At 43.1% G+C, this 12,932-nt stretch overlaps 1 long non-coding RNA gene and 1 pseudogene across 11 annotated transcripts; both read right to left on the bottom strand.

The window, feature by feature from the left end:
• LOC127534130 (dedicator of cytokinesis protein 3-like) overlaps positions 1-12,932 on the bottom strand; it is a 35,907-nt pseudogene that overhangs the window by 19,506 nt on the left and 3,469 nt on the right.
• Positions 6,478-9,038, bottom strand: LOC127534131 (uncharacterized). Of its 11 annotated transcripts, none has more exons than XR_007942122.1 (4): positions 8,582-9,038; positions 8,450-8,528; positions 7,442-7,853; positions 6,478-6,578 (listed from the first exon to the last, which is right to left on the bottom strand). It is a non-coding gene; the product is annotated as an uncharacterized LOC127534131 (long non-coding RNA). The 11 variants fall into 11 exon arrangements; XR_007942115.1 differs by having other exon boundaries at positions 6,504-6,578; positions 7,390-7,853; XR_007942121.1 differs by having other exon boundaries at positions 6,509-6,578; positions 7,416-7,853.

The raw sequence follows: 12,932 nt of genomic DNA, 5'->3' as shown, positions 1-12,932 counted from the left end.
ACAATGTGGTCCTTCAACGTACTTTCACACAGCTCCACCATAACATAGACAGCAGGTTCTACTGATGTTAGAGCCTCAACAGGTGGAGAAATGTGGACCAAAGACTGGATGTTAGTAGAAACATGGATCCATCCATGGATCTATCCATGTGTTCTGCTGAGTCCCTTTCTACTTTTAAGAGACAATTCAAGACTCAATTGTTCAGAGAACACTTAGGCACTTAATCCGACTCCACCTTAGGGGTAGAATAAGTCAGGTGGTCCAAAACCCAGCACTTATTTAGCGCTGACAAAGTTGAAAAAACAAAAAAAAATGGGGGGGGGGGGGGTGGTTGGCAATTCTTCTGCAACTTGATGGCAACACCTTTGACCAATCGCACTTGAAGCACTTTTTTTACTTCCTACAGGTTTTTCCTTATGTCTGAATTCTTGCTTGTGTTGTACGTCGCTTTGGACAAAAGCGTCTGATAATGAAACTGTAGAATTGTAGATAAACACTGACAGGAACTTTATGACGACACTAGACCAGCCTGGATTAGGGCTGGACCCGAATATCCGAATATTCGCCCGCCCCCCGCCCATTCCCGTTCGGACGTTACCGGGTGGAACAAATATTCTGCGTTATTGTCTTCCCTTCGCCTTCGGCCCACATCGGCTCCTCCATTCGTGTTTCTTACCACCTGAATGGCCGGGTGGCTGCAGACTCTGACGTCACGCTTTACTTCGTTGTATAAACACAAGACAAGATGCTGAAGACCTCCGAATGTTCTGCCCCCCCACCCCACCCCGTCGGAAGTTACGGAGCAGACCGAATATTCAGATATTCGTCTTTAATAGGGCCCGAATATCCGAAGACCTGAAATCACAATTCGGGCTAGCCCTAGCTTGGATTGGAGCTTTTCCTCTTTTTTCCATTTTCAAGGCCCAATAATTAGAATTCTGCCCTCTGCTGGATCCACTGACTCATTGTTTGTCCTCAACACACTGATGTGAATGGAAGTTTGATTTCTCAGATACTAAACCTCTAAACGGCTTCACAGGTAAAATGAAAGGATGAAAGTTAAAAAAAGAATCCAGCTCTGAAAACTTGTTAGGAGGATCTGAGACGGTGCATCAACATGTGGCCTGGATTAACAGAATAACTGCAGATTTAGAGGAAAGCAGAGCTCACCCGGATCCAGCTGAGGCTCTGGTAGTCGTACAGAGATTCGTACTGGAAGGCCAGCTCCCTGCACAGAGGAATGCCATACTCCCAGCACTGCAGGACAAACACACAAACACAGCGCTGTAGTGAGCGCTAAAGAAAAACAACTGCAGCCAAAACGATAACAGGATCAGGACTTTTAAACCCAAACTACCAAATAAGTGCAGGTTTCAGCTGCTTAGACGAGCTGCAGACATTTAAAAATAAAGATCCCATTTTTACTGTTTTCCAACATTTTCTGGACAAAATAAAGGATGAATCAATAAAATACACCTTTCAGAACCACTGGTTTGTTCTCAGCAAACACATGAAAAACATTAAATCTGTTTAGAGGCTAAATGATAAAAATGAGTTTCTGTTTTTATGGACAATGTTCCTGGAATTAGCTGCAGCATCATTATCTCAGAAACCAGCTCTTCTAGCAGCTTTAAATATCCTTTACTCATCTGCACTTTTCCTTCACTGTTTGTGGGAATTCAATGAGTTTTAACTCATTTAATTTAAAGATCTGCTATCTCAGGGGAACCTTTCTGACTAAATAAACAATAAATAAAATGACAGTGATTCTGTACATCTGAGCTGCTCAGATCATCTCAGGGTTAAAAGACTCGAGCTGTTCACAGATCTGGAATTTATTCTGGAGTCTGGACATCAGGAGCCTTTAAACTAATCAATCAAATCTTAAAATACATCCCAAAACTGCTCGGTACCCAGCATGACGATACTAGCTGCTGTTCTGATTCACAACAGAAAGCCACGAGGAACAGTCTGAGGTGTTGACATGGTCTCCACACTCCCCAGATCTCAACCCAGTCCAGCATCTGTAGGATGTTCTGGACAAACAAATCCGATCCATGAAGGCCACAGCTCACAACTTTTAGGACCTAAAGGATCTGATGCTAACATCTTGGTATCAGATACCACAGCAGACCTTCAGGGTCTAACAGAGTCCAGATACGACAGCAGACCTTCAGGGTCTAACAGAGTCCAGATACGACAGCAGACCTTCAGGGTCTAACAGAGTCCAGATACCACAGCAGACCTTCAGGGTCTAACAGAGTCCAGATACGACAGCAGACCTTCAGGGTCTAACAGAGTCCAGATACCACAGCAGACCTTCAGGGTCTAACAGAGTCCAGATACCACAGCAGACCTTCAGGGTCTAACAGAGTCCAGATACCACAGCAGACCTTCAGGGTCTAACAGAGTCCAGATACCACAGCAGACCTTCAGGGTCTAACAGAGTCCAGATACGACAGCAGACCTTCAGGGTCTAACAGAGTCCAGATACCACAGCAGACCTTCAGGGTCTAACAGAGTCCAGATACCACAGCAGACCTTCAGGGTCTAACAGAGTCCAGATACGACAGCAGACCTTCAGGGTCTAACAGAGTCCAGATACCACAGCAGACCTTCAGGGTCTAACAGAGTCCAGATACCACAGCAGACCTTCAGGGTCTAACAGAGTCCAGATACGACAGCAGACCTTCAGGGTCTAACAGAGTCCAGATACCACAGCAGACCTTCAGGGTCTAACAGAGTCCAGATACCACAGAACACCTTCAGGGTCTAGAGGAGTCCAGGTCTTGATGAATTACCAGCACATTAATAGGAGGTGGTCATGATGTTAAACCGGGTTGGTGTAGCTCACTGAGGTTCAATGATCTGGAGAATAATTCATAGACTTGCTTCTGCCTGTGATGCTCGTTGCCTCTGACTCGTCTTTAAATCGTATTTTCATGTATTTCTGTCCTCCTACCTGCTGTGACTGCAGCAGTGTGTGAACCCCACTAACCCTCACAGAGAGTCTCCTCACCTTCCCCTTGTTGAAGTAGTGGATGACTTTGCGGCAGAGTCCCTCCTTCCGATGCCACTCGGTCTGAGCGGGGTAGTGCAGGAACTCTTTGAGGGGCCGTTCATCCCAGTGCAGCAGCTCCCAGTACAGCAGCAGAGTGAAGGCCGCCTCTGTGGACATCAGCAGGACAGCAGTCACATGACCGGCAGTGTGTGTGTGTGTGTGTGTGTGTGTGTGTGTGTGTGTGTGTGTGTGTGTGTGTGTGTGTGTGTGTGTGTGTGTGTGTGTGTGTGTGTGTGTGTGTGTGTGTGTGTGCGGTACCGGTGTAGTTCTCGGCCTGCAGGTGCATGTCACACAGCTTGTGGATGTAGCGGATGTACATCTCCTCCTTGTTGATCTCCGACTTGTAGAAATTCTGACAACAAACAAAACAATCCGTGTGTCAGTTGAAGAAGTTCAGAGGTCGGTGTGTGGACGTCAACATCAGGACCTGCACTACGGACGAGGTTTGATTTTTATTCCTGATCTGATCTGAGTCATACAACATCTGGTAGTTAGAGCCTCAACAGCTGGAGAAATGAGGACCAGAGACTGGATTTTAGTAGAAACATGGATCCATCCATAGACAGACACTGACAGGAACTTTATGCAGACACTAGACCAGCAAATCTTGAAAATGTCCATGTTCAAGGACCAATAATTTTTCATTTGTGTCACTTTTGACAATTCTGAGTAATTTTTAACCAGTTTCATCTTATTTTGGACACATTTCAAGACATTTTGGTAAATTTTGAGTCACTTTTAATAGATTTCAAGGAATTTTGGACAATTTGGAGTCATTTTCAAAAGGTTTTTAGTCATTTTGGACTGTCTTTATCTTCTTTTGGACAAACTGTGGGTCTAAACATCTAAAACTGGAACCTTCTCTGGTCAAACTTTAACCCGTGAAATTCTAATGATGTTAGAGCCTCTACAGTTGGAGGAATGTGGACCAAAGGCTGGATTTTAGTAGAAACATGGATCTGTGCAAATGTTCTGGCCACAACAATGCAACCATTACAGGAGTTCCAGGGAGAGTTACGAGCGCTGCAGGAGCAGTGTGAGCAGAGTATCGTTCACAAGGAGATACTGTGATCTTAGAGTCACCAGATCTCAATCTAAATGATCCTATTCATACACGGAGAACTTGTCAGGCTTTTAAATTCTTCCACACGGCGGTAGACATACCAGGAGATTAACTGTGCAGCCAATCTTCTTGTTTTCCGTCTCATCTCCCTTCATACAGTCCCTGGAGAAACAGCAGACCAGTTAGTGAACAGCTGTCAGAAAGCACTGATCTGAGTCCTACAGGTACAAAGATAACTGACCTGTAATCCAGCAGTCGCTCCATCAGTCGAGTGACGGAGGTAACAAAGGAGATCCCCGTTTCCCTCCACGTCTCCTGCTCGATTTTCTCCAACAAACTTCACAGAAAACATGCAAAAGTTAACAAACACATCGACAAACCCACAGCATGACCTCCAGGAACCTGAAAAGACGTGTGTTGTGGACGGCAGCAGGTGGAAAGTGAAGAAACTCCAAACACAGGACTGACATTTCATTTCCACTCAGACCAGAAATTATTCAGTGTTTCTTTACAAAGCGAGCTGATTCTGCAGCAGACTGTCTGTAAAAATGTACAAGTAGTGAGATTTAACCCCCTAAACCCTAAAAACAGCTGCTGGCTTTGAAAGGCATGACTTAAAAAAATCACCGGATTACACCAAATATTAGAACATGAATCTGTAAAAAAACTAAAGAAATAATGGGCGGGTTTCCAACTTTTCCGATGGTCCATGAACGCATCATGTTTGACATGTGGGTCCATCACATAAACAACTAAAAATCATTATAAAATAGTGATAGTTCAACATTTATACTTTATGCTCAATGTCTCATTTTTAAAATCTTCCAAAAAAAGACTCAAAAATGGATTAAATACGATCCAAATTGTCATTTTGAATATTTTTGAGTCATTTCTAACTAGTTTCATGTGATTGTGGACAGTTTTCAAGTTAATTTGGACATTTTGGGGTATTTTGGACAGTTTCAAGTTATTTTAGATGAGTTTTGAGTCATTTTGACCATTTTAGGTCATTTTTTGACATTCTAATGTTACTTTGCTAAAGTTTTAAATGATTTTGGATAACTTTAGACTGAGTAAAACCAAAACTGCTGGATGGATAAATAAAGTCAGCCATGGCTCAGAAACAGTGAGCAGAGCAGCAGGTTGGTGGAGATCCATCCATCATAGAGAAACAGAGGCTTTAAAAACGGAAATAGTTCAACATCTGTGAAGCTGTGGAAAATGAGTCGAGCAGGGAGGACAGATGAGACAGGAGCAAAAAGAAACATCCAGAAACTGGTCAGAGTTCAGAGGGTTAATGTTAAAGAGAGGCTGAGAAGAAGCCGGTTATCAGTGAGGTCAGAGTGGGCCGGTTTGCTTCAGAGGACTCACAGAACTTTCCTGGTTAAAGCATCGAAACCTTTTGTAGTTGAAAGGAAGTCTGTTTGCATCAGCAGGACTAACTAAGCTCCTACCACAAGTTTAACAGATAACTCCTCCATCATGTTTCAGATTAACTCCTCCATCATGTTTCAGATTAACTCCTCCATCATGTTCTACAGATTAACTCCTCCATCACGTTCTACAGATTAACTCCTCCATCATGTTCTACAGATTAACTCCTCCAACGTCAATTACCCCCAATAGTTCTACAGATTAACTCCTCCATCATGTTCTACAGATTAACTCCTCCATCAGGTTCTACAGATTAACTCCTCCATCATGTTCCAGATTAATCCTCCATATGTTCCAGATTAACTCCTCCATCATGTTTCAGATTAACTCCTCCATCATGTTTCAGATTAACTCCTCCATCATGTTCTACAGATTAACTCCTCCATCACGTTCTACAGATTAACTCCTCCATCATGTTCTACAGATTAACTCCTCCATCACGTTCTACAGATAACTCCTCCATCATGTTCTACAGAATTAACTCTCCATCATGTTCTACAGATTAACTCCTCATCATGTTCTACAGATTAACTCCTCCATCACGTTCTAACAGATTAACTCCTCCATCAATGTTCTACAGATTAACTCCTCCATCACGTTCTACAGATTAACTCCTCCATCATGTTCTAACAGATTAACTCCTCATCATGTTCTACAGATTAACTCCTCCATCATGTTCTAACAGATTAACTCCTCCATCAATGTTCTAGAGCAGATTAACTCCTCCATTCACGTTCTAGCAGATTAACTCCTCCATCATGTTCTACAGGATTAAACTCCTGGCATCACGTTCTATCAGATAACTCCTCCATCATGTTGCTTACAGATTAACTCCTCCATCAGTTCTACAGATTAACTCCCTCCCATCATGTTCTACAGATTAACTCCTCGCATCTACCGTTCTACGAGATTAACTCCTCCCATCATGTTCTACAGATTAACTCCTCCATCACGTTCTACAGATTAACTCCTCCATCATGTTCTACAGATTAACTCCTCCATCATGTTCTACAGATTAAACTCCTCCATCACGTTCTACAGATTAACTCCTCCATCATGTTCTACAGATTAACCTCCTCCATCACGTTCTACAGATTAAACTCCTCCATCACGTTCTACAGATTAACTCCTCCATCATGTTCTACAGATTAACTCCTCCATCATGTTCTACAGATTAACTCCTCCATCACGTTCTACAGATTAACTCCTCCATCATGTTCTACAGGATTTAACTCCTCCATCACGTTCTACAGATTAACTCCTCCATCATGTTCTACAGATTAACTCCTCCATCACGTTCTACAGATTAACTCCTCCATCACGTTCTACAGATTAACTCCTCCATCATGTTCTACAGATTAACTCCTCCATCACGTTCTACAGATTAACTCCTTCCATCATGTTTCTACAGATTAACTCCTCCATCATGTTCTACAGATTAACTCCTCCATCATGTTCTACAGATTAACTCCTCCATCACGTTCTACAGATTAACTCCTCCATCATGTTCTACAGATTAACTCCTCCATCACGTTTTACAGTAAACTCCTCCATCACGTTCTACAGATTAACTCCTCCATCACGTTCTACAGATTAACTCCTCCATCACGTTCTACAGATGAAACTCCTCCATCACGGTCTACAGATGAACTCCTCCATCACGTTCTACAGATGAACTCCTCACACGTTCTACAGATTAACCCTCATCATGTTCTACAGATTAACTCCTCCATCATGTTCTACAGATTAACTCCTCCATCATGTTCTACAGATTAACTTCCTCCATCACGTTCTACAGATTAACTCCTCCATCATGTTCTATCAGATTAACTCCTCCATCACGTTCTACAGATTAACTCCTCCATCACGTTCTACAGATTAACTCCTCCATCATGTTCTACAGATTAACTCCTCCATCACGTTCTACAGATTAACTCCTCCATCACGTTCTACAGATTAACTCCTCCATCATGTTCTACAGATTAACTCCTCCATCACGTTCTACAGATTAACTCCTCCATCACGTTCTACAGATTAACTCCTCCATCATGTTCTACAGATTAACTCCTCCATCACGTTCTACAGATTAACTCCTCCATCACGTTCTACAGATTAACTCCTCCCATCATGTTCTACAGATTAACTCCTCCATCATGTTCTACAGATTAACTCCTCCATCATGTTTCAGATTAACTCCTCCATCACGTTCTACAGATTAACTCCTCCATCACGTTCTACAGATTAACTCCTCCATCATGTTTCAGATTAACTCCTCCATCACGTTCTACAGATTAACTCCTCCATCACGTTCTACCAGATTAACTCCTCCATCACGTTCTACAGATTAACTCCTCCATCATGTTCTACAGATTAACTCCTCCATCACGTTCTACAGATTAACTCCTCCATCATGTTCTACAGATTAACTCCTCCATCATGTTCTACAGATTAACTCCTCCATCACGTTCTACAGATTAACTCCTCCATCATGTTCTACAGATTAACTCCTCCATCACGTTCTACAGATTAACTCCTCCATCATGTTTCAGATTAACTCTCCATCACGTTCTACAGATTAACTCCTCCATCACGTTCTACAGATTAACTCCTCCATCACGTTCTACAGATTAACTCCTCCATCATGTTCTACAGATTAACTCCTCCATCACGTTCTACAGATTAACTCCTCCATCATGTTTCAGATTAACTCCTCCATCATGTTCTACAGATTAACTCCTCCATCATGTTCTACAGATTAAACTCCTCCATCATGTTCTACAGATTAACTCCTCCATCACGTCTACAGATGAACTCCTCCATTCACGTTCTACAGATGAACTCCTCCATCACGTTCTACAGATTAACTCCTCCATCATGTTCTACAGATTAACCTCCTCCATCACGTTCTACAGATTAACTCCTCCATCATGTTCTACAGATTAACTCCTCCATCACGTTCTACAGATGAAACTCCTCCATCACGTTCTACAGATGAACTCCTCCATCACGTTCTACAGATTAACTCCTCCATCATGTTCTACAGATTAACTCCTCCATCACGTTCTACAGATTAACTCCTCCATCATGTTCTACAGATTAACTCCTCCATCACGTTCTACAGATTAACTCCTCCATCACGTTCTACAGATTAACTCCTCCATCATGTTCTACAGATTAACTCCTCCATCATGTTCTACAGATTAACTCCTCCATCACGTTCTACAGATGAACTCCTCCATCACGTTCTACAGATGAACTCCTCCATCACGTTCTACAGATTAACTCCTCCATCACGTTCTACAGATGAACTCCTCCATCACGTTCTACAGATTAACTCCTCCATCATGTTCTACAGATTAACTCCTCCATCACGTTCTACAGATTAACTCCTCCATCATGTTCTACAGATTAACTCCTCCATCACGTTCTACAGATTAACTCCTCCATCACGTTCTACAGATTAACTCCTCCATCACGTTCTAAGATTAACTCCTCCATCACGTTCTACAGATTAACTCCTCCATCATGTTCTACAGATTAACTCCTCCATCACGTTCTACAGATTAACTCCTCCATCATGATTAACCCCATCCAGGGGAAACATCAGCACCGTGTCAGTGGTCGTACCTGGGGTAGGGCCCAAACAGCTGGGTTCTAGTCCCGCAGCACAGAGCGAAGCAAAGACAAAGCAGTGTTAGAGCAGAAAGACTGAGGGTTAATTCATCAAACAGAAGGTCCAGAGGTGGAGATAACGTCCTGAAGCTTACAGCAAACCAAAGAGCTCCCTGTAGTTCTCGTCTCCTTTCCCCTCTGACACCAGACTGTCCAGCTTGTCGATCAGCTCGGCCTCCACCTGCCAACAGACAGAACTTCCTGAGGACGTCTTTAACAGATGCAGCTGAACTAAGGTGTGTCAGGACTCGTCGGCCTACCTGTTTGAAGTTCCCGTTCTTACGCTGCTCCCAGTCCATCATGTCGTGGAAGATGGGGATCATGATGTTCCGGACCTCCACCTGAGGGACCAGCGTCACTCCCAGGAACGGACCGATCATCCCGGGGATGAAGTGGATCTTATTCTCCCCTGCAGTCAGCAAATAAATACGAATATACATAATCAATAAACCAAGTCAGGGAGGAAGAGGAAACTTCAAACAAGATCAGAGGCTCATTCCATGGAAATCAACAAAACCTCCACTAGAACCTCCTCACAACCTTCTGATGAACTTTATCAATGATCAGAGTTCTACCTACATACTGTGAAAGTTTCCAGAGTTCCAGGTCCTTCAAGTCCAAAGAGGAGAACGTCCCCTGGAGAAAGTTCTAGAATAGACCTACTGACACCTGGAGAAAGTTCTAGAGTAGACCTACCAACACTGGAGAAAGTTCTAGAGTAGACCTACAGACAACTGGAGAACGTTCTGAGGAGACCTACCAACAACTGGAGAACGTTCTAGAGTAGACCTACAGACAACTGGAGAAAGTTCTAGAGACCTACAGACAACTGGAGAAAGTTCTAGAGTAGACCTACAGACAACTGGAGAAAGTTCTAGAGGAGACCTACCAACAACTGGAGAAAGTTCTAGAGTAGACCTACAGACAACTGGAGAAAGTTCTAGAGGACCTACAGACAACTGGAGAAAGTTCTAGAATAGACCTACAGACACTGGAGAAAGTTCTAGAGTAGACCTACCAACTGGAGAAAGTTCTAGAGTAGACCTATCAGACAACTGGAGAAAGTTCTAGAGGAGACCTACCAACAACTGGAGAACGTTCTAGAGTAGACCTACAGACAACTGGAGAAAGTTCTAGAGAGACCTACAGACAACTGGAGAAAGTTCTAGAGAGACCTACCAACAGCTGGAGAAAGTTCTCGAGTAGACCTACCGACAACTATAGAAAGTTCTACAGTAGACCTACGACAACTGGAGAAAGTTCTAGAGGAGACCTACCAACAACTGGAGAAAGTTCTAGAGAGACCTACCACAACTGGAGAAAGTTCTACAGTAGACCTACCGACAACTATAGAAAGTTCTAGAGTAGACCAACAGACTACTGGAGAAAGTTCGAGAACTTTCTACAGGAGATGTTCTCCTCTATGAAATTCCAAGGACCTGGAACTCTGTAAATATTCCCAGTATGAAGGTTAGAACTCTGATCATTACAAAGTTGCTGGATATGAAGAACCAGATGGTTCAGGAGGAGCTTCTGATGGAGGACTGACTGATTTCTTTCCTGAATAACATCAAATATTCTGTATAAATGTTCAGAAATAGAGAAGGTCTTGAAGCAGCTTTTGGATCTCACCGAGGTTCTGCCACATGCTGAAGAGCTCGATAGGTCATCATCACTCTCATGTCGCCGTACCTGCAGACCAACAGTTTCAGTTATACCTGGAGAACATGTTGTGTTGGTTGTGTGAGTGTGTGTGATGGCAGGACTGCATTGTGTTTGCTGGAGTCTTACTTGTCTAAGATCTTCTTCCTCTTGGCAGGACTCAGGTTCTCCAGCTGCAGACTGGGCTGGTTGATGTAAAGAACCGCCAGACTGAAGTAGGAGTTCCACACCTGCTCACAGAATCAGGAGACGTCACCAGAAATAAACCCAGCACAAGGCTGCCAGGTAAAGCCATCACTCCTGAGTTAGATCGGCTTCTTCAAACAGTTCTTAACGGGTCCAGTTTAACAACAATTCAGCTTCAGCTTCATCTATTCCAGTAATTCTGATTACTATAACTCCTCACTTATTCCAGTAATCTGATTACTATAACTCCTCCACTTATTCCAGTAATCTGATTACTAAACTTCTTGGTTTAATCCACTCCATCTAGACTCAGGTCACAAACTGGTCCCAGATCAATAAAAGCGTCAGACTGATGTAGAACTGAAGGTCATGTTCGTCTGACTCTGCCTCATAATGAAGAGAATCAGTTGAACTGGAACCAAACCAAAGTGAACTAAAGTTTCTGTCCGGGTCGGACTCACCTTAAAAGTCAAAGTCAGCTTCTAGTGAAGTTCTTGTGCAGAGCTGGAGAGAGGGTACTGAGCTGTGGTCAGGATGATGCTGGAACAAACACAAAGAGTACCAACAATACTACAATTACAGGTAAAAGTACATGAGTACCAGCAGCAAAACACGGCTGGAATACTGCAGTAGACGTCCTGGTTTGACTGGTACATTATTTAACAGAAGATAGATCTGTCATTTTGAGTCTCATTTATGGAATATTTTGTCCTGTTTTTTGTTGGTTCTGGTCTGTTTTTCTTACTTTTTCTCATACTTTTGTCGTTTGTGTTTCCTTTTGTCTCACTTGTGTATTTTGTGAGATTTTTTGTCATTTGTGTTTCATTTATTCGTTTTTTTATGAATTGTTTTTGTCATTGTGTGTTTTTTTGTCTTGCTTGTGTTGTGTCCATTTTTTTGTCCTTTGCATTTTTTTGTCTAATTTTTATCCCTTTTTGTTTGTTTTGTGTCGTTTGTCTCATTTTTTGTCGCTTGCGTCTCATTTTGTAATGTTTTCTCCTGTGTCTGTTGTGTTTGGTCTTTTATTTTTGTCTGACTGTTGTGATCATAAAGTAAATCCTCCATGGTTCAGGTCCAGGTGACTAAATGTTGTGTTCCTTTGTAGACACTCGTGATCTGGAAGTTGTGATGTGGAATGATAAACTGAGGATGGATGCTGATGAAACTTGAACTTAATTTTCTTCATAAATTTCAGGTTGTTCCTGATGTTTTGTAAAAAGATAATTCCATTTCAGAACGTGTTTTTGCACTAAACAAAGACCATTTGTGTTATTTGGTCATTAGGCTGTGGTTTTACTGGACATCAGACTGGGCTGAATGTGGAACCTGGACTAGAATGATTCTGTCTCTGCTGCTCTGATGTGTCACCTGCTGGATCTTCAAACATCTGTCCGTGGAGCAGAAAGCAGAATATCTAAAACCGGCTCAGAGCAGGACTCGGCTGGTTCTCTTACTTGCTGGTGAGGAGCCTCATGACGTTCCAGTCTCGGGGGAAGATGCCGAGCTTCATCAGGTTTCTAAACACACACAGGATCTTCAGCAGGAACTCCTGAGGGCAGAACAAGATGAGAAGGTTCAGAGGTGTCTTAAAACAAGTCTCTAAGTCTGTATCTGCTGCTGAACTCTTGTCGGTCTGAGAAGGTCCGGGTTCTTCTGAAGCCCTCCAGACCCCTGACCTCTGGGCTTCACTACCTTCACCTCCCCTTGCTCTGAGTTCTCCATCAGAATGCTGGAAGTGGATGTCGGTCATTGGCGGAGCAGCGACAGGAGGCAGGACACGTACTCTCCTGCCAATGAGGAAGCCCCGGACAGTCATGTGAGCCAATCAGGTGGAGGCAGGAAGTGATAGCCGTG

This window comes from Acanthochromis polyacanthus, chromosome 5, assembly GCF_021347895.1.
Source record: "Acanthochromis polyacanthus isolate Apoly-LR-REF ecotype Palm Island chromosome 5, KAUST_Apoly_ChrSc, whole genome shotgun sequence".
In the NCBI taxonomy this organism is placed as follows: Eukaryota; Metazoa; Chordata; class Actinopteri; family Pomacentridae; genus Acanthochromis; species Acanthochromis polyacanthus.
Note: the sequence above shows the minus strand (reverse complement) of the source record. Positions and strands in the feature narration are given on the sequence as shown.